The 12133-nt window shown below is 37.3% G+C and overlaps 1 pseudogene; it reads left to right on the top strand.

The window, feature by feature from the left end:
* Nucleotides 1–212: 212 nt before the first annotated feature.
* The window catches only part of LOC120107993, an 88870-nt pseudogene continuing 76949 nt past the window's right edge, over nt 213–12133 (top strand).

The raw sequence follows: 12133 nt of genomic DNA, 5'->3' as shown, positions 1-12133 counted from the left end.
CTAAGCAAGTCTTATCTATAAGAACGCGTGACGATGCCTACTATAACGTAACGTAATATAATATAAAATATTATATTATATTATATTATATTATATTATATTATATTATATTATATTATATTATATTATATTATATTATATTATATTATATTATATGAAGACCCCACCACCTACAAGTCTTATCTATAAGAGCACCTCCCTCCTGATCCGGGCGGAGCTCTCATTTCCTCTCCTGGTGTTTGTAGGGAAGCCTTGTTGCTGACTTGCCGTTGGTCAATTTCCCTATGGCCTTCGGCTTGGAAAACGGCCACTCCAATCCAGGTATGCCTTTTTTTAATCCCAGATTCCTCTTTGAGTTTGTGGATCGAAGTTAAGAATCCTATTTCCTTCTTCTCAAAAAGAAATCCCTTTTTCTGGCTTTGTGATGGTTTATAATACAAAGGATCCCATCCAAGAGTGCTTCATGATTAGATTTTAACAGATAAACTGAGCTAATTTTACATCAATATACCTGCCTTTTCCAAAGTTTGAGTATCATTTCGGAATTTAGGCACGGTCCGATCCGGTATGGTATGCCACTAGAAGGAGAAATTATATATGCATCACATGATCGCCAATTATAGCCATTCATTCAGGGTATTGAAATAAGTGCTTGATGAATGGTGTTCCCATAAATAAATGGATGTGATGGGTATGGTGCACTGCATGTGGAGTAAAAGAAGTAGCAATTACAGCGGAAGCCAAACTACAATATTTTCTAATATATAGTCTTAATTTCTTTTTTTGTTCATGAAGTGTGTCCCATTCTTATCCAGAGAAAATGTATTATATTCAGCATAAAGACATTAGGACACTTGGTGGTGGGTTGGCACGAAGTGCTCCATCGATTCATCGCGTTGGCGCTTGGTGGCCACGCCATTCCAAGTCGGAGAGGCAGTCAAAAAACAACAAAAAAAGGCATGAGCAACAAATGGTCCACTCAACGAGCACTTTTCTGTCATCCCAAGTCCAAAACCGCATTATTGTGTGGGATCCTCAAGGGGAGGAGCCCATATGCATGTCATTTAGCTGGTAGAAATGTGACGTTCGGACAAGCCTCATAGCTAGGTTTAGTTTTTGCTAGGTTTATTTTTTCTTGTTTAGAAAAATCAAATGATTTAATTCCATTCAAGATCAAGTATCAATTTACATTATATTACATATATTATATGGTATTATATTTTTAATGTTGTATTATATTTTAAGATTTGTTTGATATTATACTATTGATAAAATTTAGCCTCATATTTATTTGTTTGAGGGTGAAAGGAGAAATAGTGCATTAGCCTAAATTCTAAATTCCAGGAGACCTTTCCTTACTTCTACCCCACCGATCAACACCCTTTCTACCCACTCTGTGTGTTTGGCTGAAAATTTGATCCAAATTTAGCTCACCCAATTTGTCAAAGAGCTAAACTAAAATTGATCTAAAATGATAACTAAAATCGATGTGCACTACTTTGGCCACTATAGGAAGAACTAAACAAGTTTAGGGGTGAGATCCACCAAATTGAAAAGCCAAATCATATGCCAAATTTTCGGAGGCTATAACTTGCAACGTTCAGTTGAGGTTTTTTTTTATTTTTTAATTGGATACACTTTCAAGCTCCACAATGTGTTGCTACCTCTTAAACATATGGCGCACCGAGCGATAAAGATCATTTTCTATTATTTAAGCCACAAACAAGACAGTCAATGCAAAAGATTTCTTTATAAGAAAGACTTTAACAAGATATATATTCTAATCTGAGAAAAGTTAAGCAAAGCGGCAATAGGCAAGGTCGATATAAAAGTCAAGATCTACCTTCTAAAAAATTTTAAGTTTTTCAAAATTATTTCCACTAGCCATATTTATTTCGTAAAAGATACATTCAAGTCTGAAATGTGCAAGAACAGGCATCATTAGTATAAATAGAGACTATGTAACTTAATTTATAATTTATTAAAGAAATAAAGAGAGATCTAGACCTTACTTTCATCAACTTTTTTTTTATTTTTTTTTATTTTTAGAAAAATATTCGAGTTGAGTAGATTGAGACGACTACGTCATTCTCCCCAATCAGGTAAAAAACTATCAATTAATCTCAAAACATAATTTTGTAAAATATATATTATTTTAATCAAGATAATTAACTCAAATTATGTAAACATAAGCTTTGAAAGATCTCAAGCTCCCACTAGATCTTTTAACTGAGTTGTTTGTGAAGACCATAAGTACGACTCGAAAATGACTCAAGCTCAATTCAATTATAAAATGATCAAGCTAGATCTAGGCTTGGTTTACTCATGTTCAATTTATTTTTCACCTCATAATTTGCAGGATGAAAGACTTAGAAATGTTAATTTTGGTTTTGTTGAATAGAATATTGGTTTTATTTTTGTCATTACATGTCATATATTAGACAGTTTTTCATTTTTCAGCTTTTAAGTTTTGTAGTACTGTTCAATAGGTTATTCATGGTTTTATATCGTCTATTATATATTTTCTATAAGTTTTCTTTATAGAATATATATATATATATATATATATATATATATATATATATATATATATTCAAAAAAAAAGGTAACATCAGAACTAACCCAAACCAAGCCAATCTTAGTTGGTTGGCCTGGCTTGGTTTTGAATTTTGGTTTGTGAACTAACTCAATTATAGAATGGTCCTTTACCTGAGCAAACCCAAACCACATAACTGCGTAGTGGAGAGCGGATAATGTTAAGACAATAAACTCAATCTTTTTGATATACATGGATGCAAATGCCAAGTCTTTTGGTAAAAATATTGATCGATAAGTTTTTATGTTCTCTTAGAGCAACCATTTTATAGAGTCAATGCTACATTAACAGCCTCCAAAAAATACTCCCGCGAAATTTAGACCATCAGCGACTCCTTTCCCTCTAAAGTTGGTAGATTCAATATACAATTGTTAATAAAAACATTTTATATAACTCGTTTTAGTTCAGTTGGTTGTTATCGCTCTCTTGGGGAAATGTTCAAGGTTGCAATATGTTGGTGATGCATCCCTGATGTTTTTCTAAAAAGACAAACTTTTAGTTAAGGCTGCCTACTATCTCTTCTTAAATTTCATACATACATACATACATACATATAGCACATGGTTCTCCAAACTCAAGAGATCTTAAAACTGATATTTAAAATGTAGAGCTCTTCTTTAGTCCTTATTTGAGATGTGTAAAAAGTTGGTAAAGATGATTAGAAGACCATGAGTGGATGAAGTAGTGGATAAAATAAGATACCTCTAATTCTTCTTATGCTTCATTTTCTTTTTTGTTTTCCACCTTTTCAAGTACATAACATAGTCTAAATATTCTCCTTCAGATATTTTCTTACCAAAATAAAATCTCTATGCCTCTTATTAATTCCATTTGATCTTAGGTCATGGTTAAAACCAAAGCTTAGATAAAAAGCTAGTCCCAAAATTGTTGCCTAATGAATCCAAAGTTCTTTCTATAAATTCTTGACAATGTTTGTGTATGTATACATCCATGTGGTTGTGGGTGCATATGCATATACCTAATATGTATTTACATACATGGTGTCTTATCAAAGAACGAAATCTTAATTTCAGTTGAAAATCCCCCAAAAGTCCACAACTTGTTTTCAAATATCTTAATGATTGATGCCAGGAACCCAAATTTGATATTGAGAAATGCATGTGCATCTAGCATGGCACATGACAAGGGAGTTGTAAAGTAAAACATTAATCCTCTTATGACATGTATCCCTTGAGCGTTTTAGATGAGGATGGGGCTCCAAAGTATTTTCATTTCTCAAGGTTCCCTCCCATCACTTTTTCTCCAGCATCATCGACCAGTCTCTCTCTCTCTCTCTCTCTCTCTCAAATCTCTCAAATGGCATCCTCTCTCCTTAAAAAAAAAAAAGGCAAAAGATAGAAGTCTTAAATTATCAAAATATCTACATCTTAAATTATTGCCACAATCTCTAGTTTGAACACGAGATATCTTGCTTTGAGAGATTAGATGACAACTAATTGAGCTAACAACTGTAATATTTTGGATTATTTATTTTATGTATATTGTCATACAGTTAGATATCTTATATGCAATGAAGCAAGAAAGTATTGTCTCCATTCAACTTTAGAAGATATACACTTTAACTACTCTTTAGAATTTGTAAATTAGAGAAAAACCTTCTAAAAGTAGTTAAATATTTTACTCATATGGATGCAATTTATATGCTAATGGGTGGTACTAGCATGATGCTACACCTTATGTTATATATAGCACTTATTTTCAAATGGGAAAGCTCCAGTTTGTGATATGTGCCCTCAAAATTATGGATTACCAACTATTAATTAGTTTTCTAAATTTTAGTGAATACATGTCAATAATCATAACCAACAAATATTTAGTTGACAATATTTCTGAAAGTGTAGTAATATCTAAGCATGCATGCTATGTAAGTCACATATGATGAACATTCCATTATTAGAGATAGATCAAATTTGAGTTTTGTTATAGTATTAAATTAATATTTTTCATTGCTAGGGAAAATGAATCTGAGAAATTGATTGATTGTGGTGGAGGATCAAATCATCATCCACTAAATGAATGATAGTGGCAGCTCATCTTGATAATGTTTTATTTGACAATTAATAGTGATACTAGACCAATGGCAATGGGATGACATCATCCAATGGATGATGGAAAAATGGTGGTGAGGGGCATGATGCCAAGCATAAATTAAATAAGGAGGGGAGAGAGAGAGAGAGAGAGAGAGAGAGAGAGGAGAGATGGTTTGATGAAAATGTTATGGTGCTATATAGAGTGAGTTTTGTTGATCAGGGTAGAGAGTCAACCTCTATATTAAAATGAATGATCAAGATGACTCTACAATATCTTATAAGTACTATAGTAAAACAATCAAAGTTTCTTGGAAAAATTAATTATTAATCCTTCATCTAGTTAAAATTAAATTAAATGTTTAGGATTTTTAGAAGCTAATTTAATGACCATGTTTATTTTGTTTAACTTTAGAAAAAATACAGTGACACCCTTTCAAGTTTGATGAAAAATACATTGACCCCAAATGTTTAAAAACTTTCAATTGACAATCAAAACCTTTTTGTGACAATGTGGTCCAACCATCCATCTCTATTAGGAAGTGTTGTATATTAGTTATTATGTGATTATCATATGATAACTTCAATTATATTATTCCTAAATTACCTTTCTCTTGCTAACTAGAACCAGATGAAGGTAGCACAACCCCCTTGTTGCCTCCACTATGATCCCACATTACAAGCTCTCATCCCAACATGTGCCCCTAATCCCACATTGCACCCTCTCATCCCAACATGTGCCCCTTCTAGATCGTGGTGTATAACCCAAATGTGCTCCTTTAACGCCACCACATTCACTTTCTTGACCTGCCTCTTGACTCGTTCTCTTATGGTGGCCTCAACTTCCTCCTAACCCCACTTCCTTAGAATGTTCAATGGCTTTTTAGGCCTCTTCTTGCTTTCGATGCTGATAATGTCACCATCGCTATGGAGTTGGGCACCAACCTTGACACCCTAATCCACATCATCAATAACCAAATCACTATCAATGTTAGTGAGGTTAGACCATGTTATCTTGAGAATTACATTTCTCAGGGTCAAACCTCCACCTGCTGCTTCTAGCTCAACTCCCTCCTCATTGCCGGCATCAACCTCTGTGGTTTCTTCAGTGAGATCATATATGTTAGCTCATCCACTTCCATGATAGAGCACTGTACTGCATGCCATTAGCAATTTGAGTTTTCAGCACTTAAATTTTGCCATCACCTCCCCAACTTCTCTTGCCGGAATGGCATGAGTGGTGGTAAGGTGCCCCATGTGTTCAATTATAGTCTCGAATAGCAGTGACACTGGAAATAAGTTCCTCAAATCTGGTGATGTGCAACTATAGTGAGTCCAGCTATGAGAACAAGAAGGAGGCGTTGGGTGGATTTCAGCATGGTCAAGGTGTTGGTTTTCATCTTCTTTGTGGGATCACCATTGCTTTCTAGTATCTTAAGAAGAATGGAGAAGAGGCTAGTCAAGGGAGGGCACTGGATATTGAGGCAAATTAAGGAAGGTGCTAGGGAGGATTTTGCTTGATAAGGTAGAATTCCACAACAACAAGATCATGGGCTAGAGTGGCACAACAATGGCAAACTAAGGCCAACTATCTCCAATTTCCCTTTGCTTCCATGCAGCATTGCCCATTTGCTAGTCAATATAGCCAATCTCTAGTAGCAACAAGTAGTGGGATCGATCTAACATAAGAGATGACGAGGGTGATGACATTCGCATCGTATGTAATGCTAGAGAAGGAGCAATTGGTCAGGGTGAAGGAGTCCTTATTATGGAGGCTGTTGCCAACAGGCCTAGTAGGCCATGTTTTAGCTTCATCAAAGAAAGAGAGGAAGAGAAGAGGCTGAATAGAAATAGAGCAAGGTACCACTTCATTTGTATATGTTGGTTAAGAATAAGGGTATTTTTGTCTTTTAACCAGCCCATTAACTGTGTTTGGGGCTAGATAGATGATTGGATGATATTGATACCAACCAAGGAGCTATTCAACTAGAGTCTAATAGCTCCTTGTACAGCCCTCTAAGATCTGGCCTCCTCCATTGGCCATTAAGGATGTCGATGCGGGACAGCTTGGCATGCTTGTCTAGCAAGTGCAAGCCCTCACAATGATGATGTAAGACCTGAGAAAATGGATTGTCCCTCCTCCAGCAAGCTAGTAGGCCATCAAGATAGTTTGGCCTAAGGTAGCAACAACCTCCATCTCGAAGGTCATGAAGGAGGCCAGAAGTAAGATCGCGCCCACTCACCCCTCCAGAGTCAATTTCGGGCTCGGTGATCCCTGTTCGTCCGATTCCTGTTTAACTAGAAATATGCTAAACAGATCGTTGTTAGAACCGACAAACAAAGTTTAAATTTAATTTACTCTACCTGTTCTACTCGAAGAATAGCAGTCGTAAGAGGTCGATCCACAGGGAGGCGATTGGAGTTGCATAAAAATTAAAACATTCACTCGGATTTGAAATCGATTTTTGAATAACGAAAGAAAAACATTACGCCGGTGATGTTGAATGTTTTCTAATTGAAAATAAACAAAGGGAAGAAAGAAAACTTTGCAATTGAAATTGGATGCAGAGTAGGGGTCGATTTCTAAAGACAGAATATGAATTAAAATCACCAGACGAATAGCGAAGATTAATTTCAGAGTTATCTTAAAACTAAGAATTTCAGAATAAAGTGCAAAGATTAAACAAAACCTAGAGCACCGATTGCATAAAAGAAAATGTAATAGCTTGCATAAAAAGAAAAATGCTTACAAAAGTAAGAAGAAAAGGAAATGAAAACAAGGGAACAAGTAACCCCTCTCGGTTGAACACTAAAAAAATAAAATATTATTATTTTTTTTTTCTTCCTTCTTCTCGAAAAACAGAGCTCCTCCTCTGTTTCTTTTTTTTCTTTCTCTCCTCAAAACAGAGCCCTCATCTCCCTTTTGAACCAGCCGAGAATCCTTTTCTCCCCTGTTTCTTGGCCTCCACCCCAACCGAGCATGCCTTCCTCCCCTGTTTCTTTGCCTCCACCGAGCGCACCTGCCTGCCTTCTTCCCCCCTTCTTATAACACTTGGAGATGCGGTGAATATGGAAGATTTTCACCACGTGAAGAATGAGGTTGCTGGGACGAGGAGGAGAACGCGGAGGACGCCATTCACGGACGCGGTGCTAGCACGGAAGCGGAAGGTGGGGATTTCGGGATCATCGGATTGGAAGGAGCTGGGGATGCGGTGGATGCTGGGAATCCGGAATGGCTTGAGACGCGGAGGAGGGGCTGAAGCCGGAGGAGCCAATCACGGCTTGATGGGCGCCTGGGATCTCAGACGGATGCCACGGCTGGAATCCGGAAGAGGGGAGGATGCTGGAACTTGCGGGATCACCGGAAGATGCTTGATGGGCGTTGGTAGATCGCTGGAAATCATGCTTGCTGGGATGCGGTTGGGATGCTGGCAGCGCGTGAAGAACGCGGGCGTTGCTGGCACGGTTGCTGGCACGGTTGAAGATGCTGGGAGGAAGATGTGGAGGAAGGGATCGGTGGAAATGGAAAAAGCTGGGGATGTGGCCTTCCTTCTTTGGCCGTGGGATGGTTCGGAATGGAGCTTGCCGGGATGTGTGATACGCTAGGATGGGGAGCTGTTTCTGCATCACGGGCGAAAGAAATGGGAGCAGGGGATCATGGAATGGGTTGTTGATGATTGGCTGGATGGCTGAGATTTCATGCTTGCATGGCAGTTGGAGAATTTGTTGAGCTCGGGCTGCAGGGCATTGGGCTTAAACCCAATGTTATTGGGTCTCTTGGATTACTGCACTCAAACACAAATACCACGTTAATTAGTTAATTTTATTATTAATGATTAGCTAAAATACTAATTAAAATGGTCTGATGATTGCACTTTTGTGCTCTCATCACACCCCCCAACCAGCTTATTGCTAGTCTCTAGCAATTTAGTGCGACAATGATAAAATGAGAGTGCAAAAATTTTATTTATTATATATATATAAATATACATGAACTTAGATAAATACTCACTTTCGTAGAGTATTACAATTGCACTTAGCACGTGCAACAAGCCGTTAAACCCCTAGGTTACCCTAGTGGACGAGTGTTGTCTCGTGAGGGTTTGCAGTGAAGTTACCCACAAACTTCAATCCCAAAATAACATTTGGTTTGTGAAATGAAAGTCTAATTTCAAGTACATGACTGATAAGAATTTCAAAAGCACACAAGGTTTTAATTACTAAGTAGCCCAAATTCTAGGTTAGTATGCAATTTAAGTTGAAGTCATTAAGTTTCCGTTAGGGAGTTGTAAGACTTATTTATACTTGAGTGCTCAGTGAAGTTTGGACCATGCACAAGCTAAGGTTTTGGATCTCCAAAATATTGCTAATATTAGTAGTTTTCAAGAATTGGTCGGACAAGACCTATTTGCTGATTCAAAATCATCTTATCTGCAGGATTTCGAGAGCTGTGGATATTTACTTTAATACCTCATGGGCTTTATATGTAATATTCCAGTTTACTCGAATTTTTACAACGACGGCCACACTATTGTCTTTCTTAAGGTCAATATACATTTTTTTTTCATTTTTTTTGTTTTTTTTGAAACATGAAAATGTTTATATTGTGCACTTTTACTCCTGTGATGATTCCTCCATGTAGCGAGCAATTAGTCGACAATTCTCACACCAGTTGACATGAGGTGTCGGGCATCAAGACTCTCCTACGAACCTATGCTCGGGTTCCTTATCACAAGCCTGCTGACATTTGACAATAGGTAGCCCTTTTCGATGTACCTGACTAAATCCACCAAATAGTTTTTTTTTTGGAATTAGAAAAAGATGGTTCATCAGGATTTGAGGTTGCTACCATATTCTCAACACAATGTCGAACCTGTACCTTAGAAAATGCAGGCCAGATGTGTTGTGAAATTTAAAGCACTAATTAGCTTACAACTCACTAAAAGGAACTTAATAAAAAGAACTCACTTTGCACTACTTCTGACTAGTTATTGGGCTCTTAGATTTTATATACCTTGTGTGTTGTAATTTTTTTTTCAAAAATTTTAACTAAAAACTTTTTTTTATTTCTATAAAATTCCAAATGCTTAAAAATACCCCCAAACCTAAATCTAACATTGTCCTCAATGTTAAAGAAAATTTAAAGCAGAAAGAGGACAGAGGATAGACATTACCTGATATTGGACCTTGATATGGCTAATAACTTGAAGCTTGGAAAAAAATACCCCCAAACCTGCATGTTAGTAATTTATTGAATTATTATTATTATTATTATCATTATTATTATTATTATTTTCTTTTTTTTAATTAGAAGATATTTACATGTTGGGTTGCCTCCCAAGAGCGCTAAGTTTTATGTCTTCAGTCAGACAATTCTAATTCATTCATGATAGACAGGGTCGGTCAGAAGTGTCTCCTCAACTTCTGGACTCAGATACTCAAGGTATGGTTTTAAACGATGTCCATTGACTTGAAAGGACCTACCATCCTTAGTATTACATATTACTACCGCACCATGCGGATGCACTTTCTCTACCGTGTATGGGCCAGTCCAGCGAGATTTAAGTTTCCCAGGAAATAGATGTAATCGAGAATCATATAAAAAAACTTTTTGTCCTTGGTGAAACTCTTTACGAGTAATCATTTTATCATGCATGACTTTCATGCGATCCTTGTACTTCTTAACACACTCGTAAGCATCGTTCCTAATTTCTTCAAGCTCGTCGAGCTGAAGCTTTCTATGTTCTCCCGCCTTGTCGAGATCGAAATTTAAGCGTTTGATTGCCCAATAGGCCTTGTGTTCTAACTCGACAGGTAAATGGCAAGCCTTGCCATAGACAATCATATATGGCGACATCCCAATTGGTGTTTTGTAGGCCGTACGATATGCCCACAATGCATCTGTTAACCTAAGGGACCAATCCTTTCGAGATGGATTGACAGTTTTCTCAAGGATGGTCTTGATTTCTCTGTTAGAAATCTCAACTTGTCCACTCGTTTGTGGATGATATAGTGTACTGACCTTGTGGGTGATGTTGTACTTCCTAGCAAGGGCTTTAAAAATTCTATTGCAAAAATATTTCTCCCCATCACTAATGATAGCACGAGGGGTGCCAAAGCGAGCGAAGACAGACTCCTTAAGAAACTTGATCACTACTTTGTGATCATTGGTCTTACATGCGATAGCCTCAATCCACTTGAACACATAGTCAACAGCTAGGAGTATGTACTGGTGCCCAAATGACATAGGAAAAGGACCCATAAAATCAATACCCCAAACATCAAAGATTTCTACAATTAAGATTGGGTTCAGGGGCATCTCATTTTTTCTTGAAATTTTTTCTAGTCTTTGACATCGGTCACATGCTTTGCAATACTCGTGTGAGTCATGAAATAGTGTGGGCCAATAGAATCCGCACTGCAAAACCTTTGCAGCCGTCTTTTTACCACTGAAATGACCACCACAAGCGTGGTCATGACAAAAGGAAAGGACTTTCCTTTGTTCGTATTCGGGGATACACCGTCGGATGATCTGATCAGGGCAATATTTAAATAAGTATGGTTCATCCCAAAAATACCACTTTACACGAGCTAGGAAGCGAAATCGCTCCTGTTTGGTCCAAGATCTGGGCATTTGCTCAGTAACGAGGTAGTTGACTATGTCAGCATACCATGGAACATTGGTATGGAAAATCATCATTAGTTGTTCATCCGAAAAAGTTTCGGATATAGGTAAGGATTCTGCAGATGACTCAACAATCAGTCTGGATAAGTGGTCAACTACTACATTTTCAGATCTCTTTTTATCTCGAATTTCGAGATCAAATTCTTGGAGCAATAGGATCCAACGAATGAGCCTTGCCTTAGCATCCTTCTTTGTGAGAAGGTACTTAAGGGCGGCATGATCAGAATAAACAAGAACCTTAGATCCTATCAGGTAGGGACGAAATTTATCTAGGGCAAAAACAACTGCCAACAATTCTTTTTCAGTGGTGGAATAGTTGAGTTGGGCGTCATTCAGAGTTTTGCTCGCATAATGAATAACATGGGGAAGCTTCTCTACTCGTTGACCTAAGACAGCACCCGTGGCATAATCGGATGCATCACACATGATTTCAAAAGGACGACTCCAATCAGGACACCTTATGATGGGTGCTGAAGTCAATTCAGACTTCAGTCTTTCGAAAGCAGTTACACAAGTTGGTGAAAAATTGAAAACAGTATCATTGGCCAACAAATCACATAAGGGTTTTGATATTTTGCTAAAATCCTTGATAAAGCGGCGGTAAAAACCCGCATGCCCTAAAAAGGATCTGACTTCCCTAACCGTTTTGGGAGGTGGTAACTTGGCAATTAATTCTACTTTGGCTTTATCCACCTCGATTTCCCTTTGTGACACAATGTGTCCCAAAACAATACCTGATTGGACCATAAAATGACATTTTTCCCAGTTAAGTACTAAATTTTTCTCTTTACATCGTTCTACAAC

This window comes from Phoenix dactylifera, unplaced genomic scaffold (assembly GCF_009389715.1).
Source record: "Phoenix dactylifera cultivar Barhee BC4 unplaced genomic scaffold, palm_55x_up_171113_PBpolish2nd_filt_p 001113F, whole genome shotgun sequence".
Lineage (NCBI taxonomy): Eukaryota > Viridiplantae > Streptophyta > Magnoliopsida > Arecales > Arecaceae > Phoenix > Phoenix dactylifera.
This window is presented reverse-complemented; position numbering and strand designations above follow the sequence as displayed.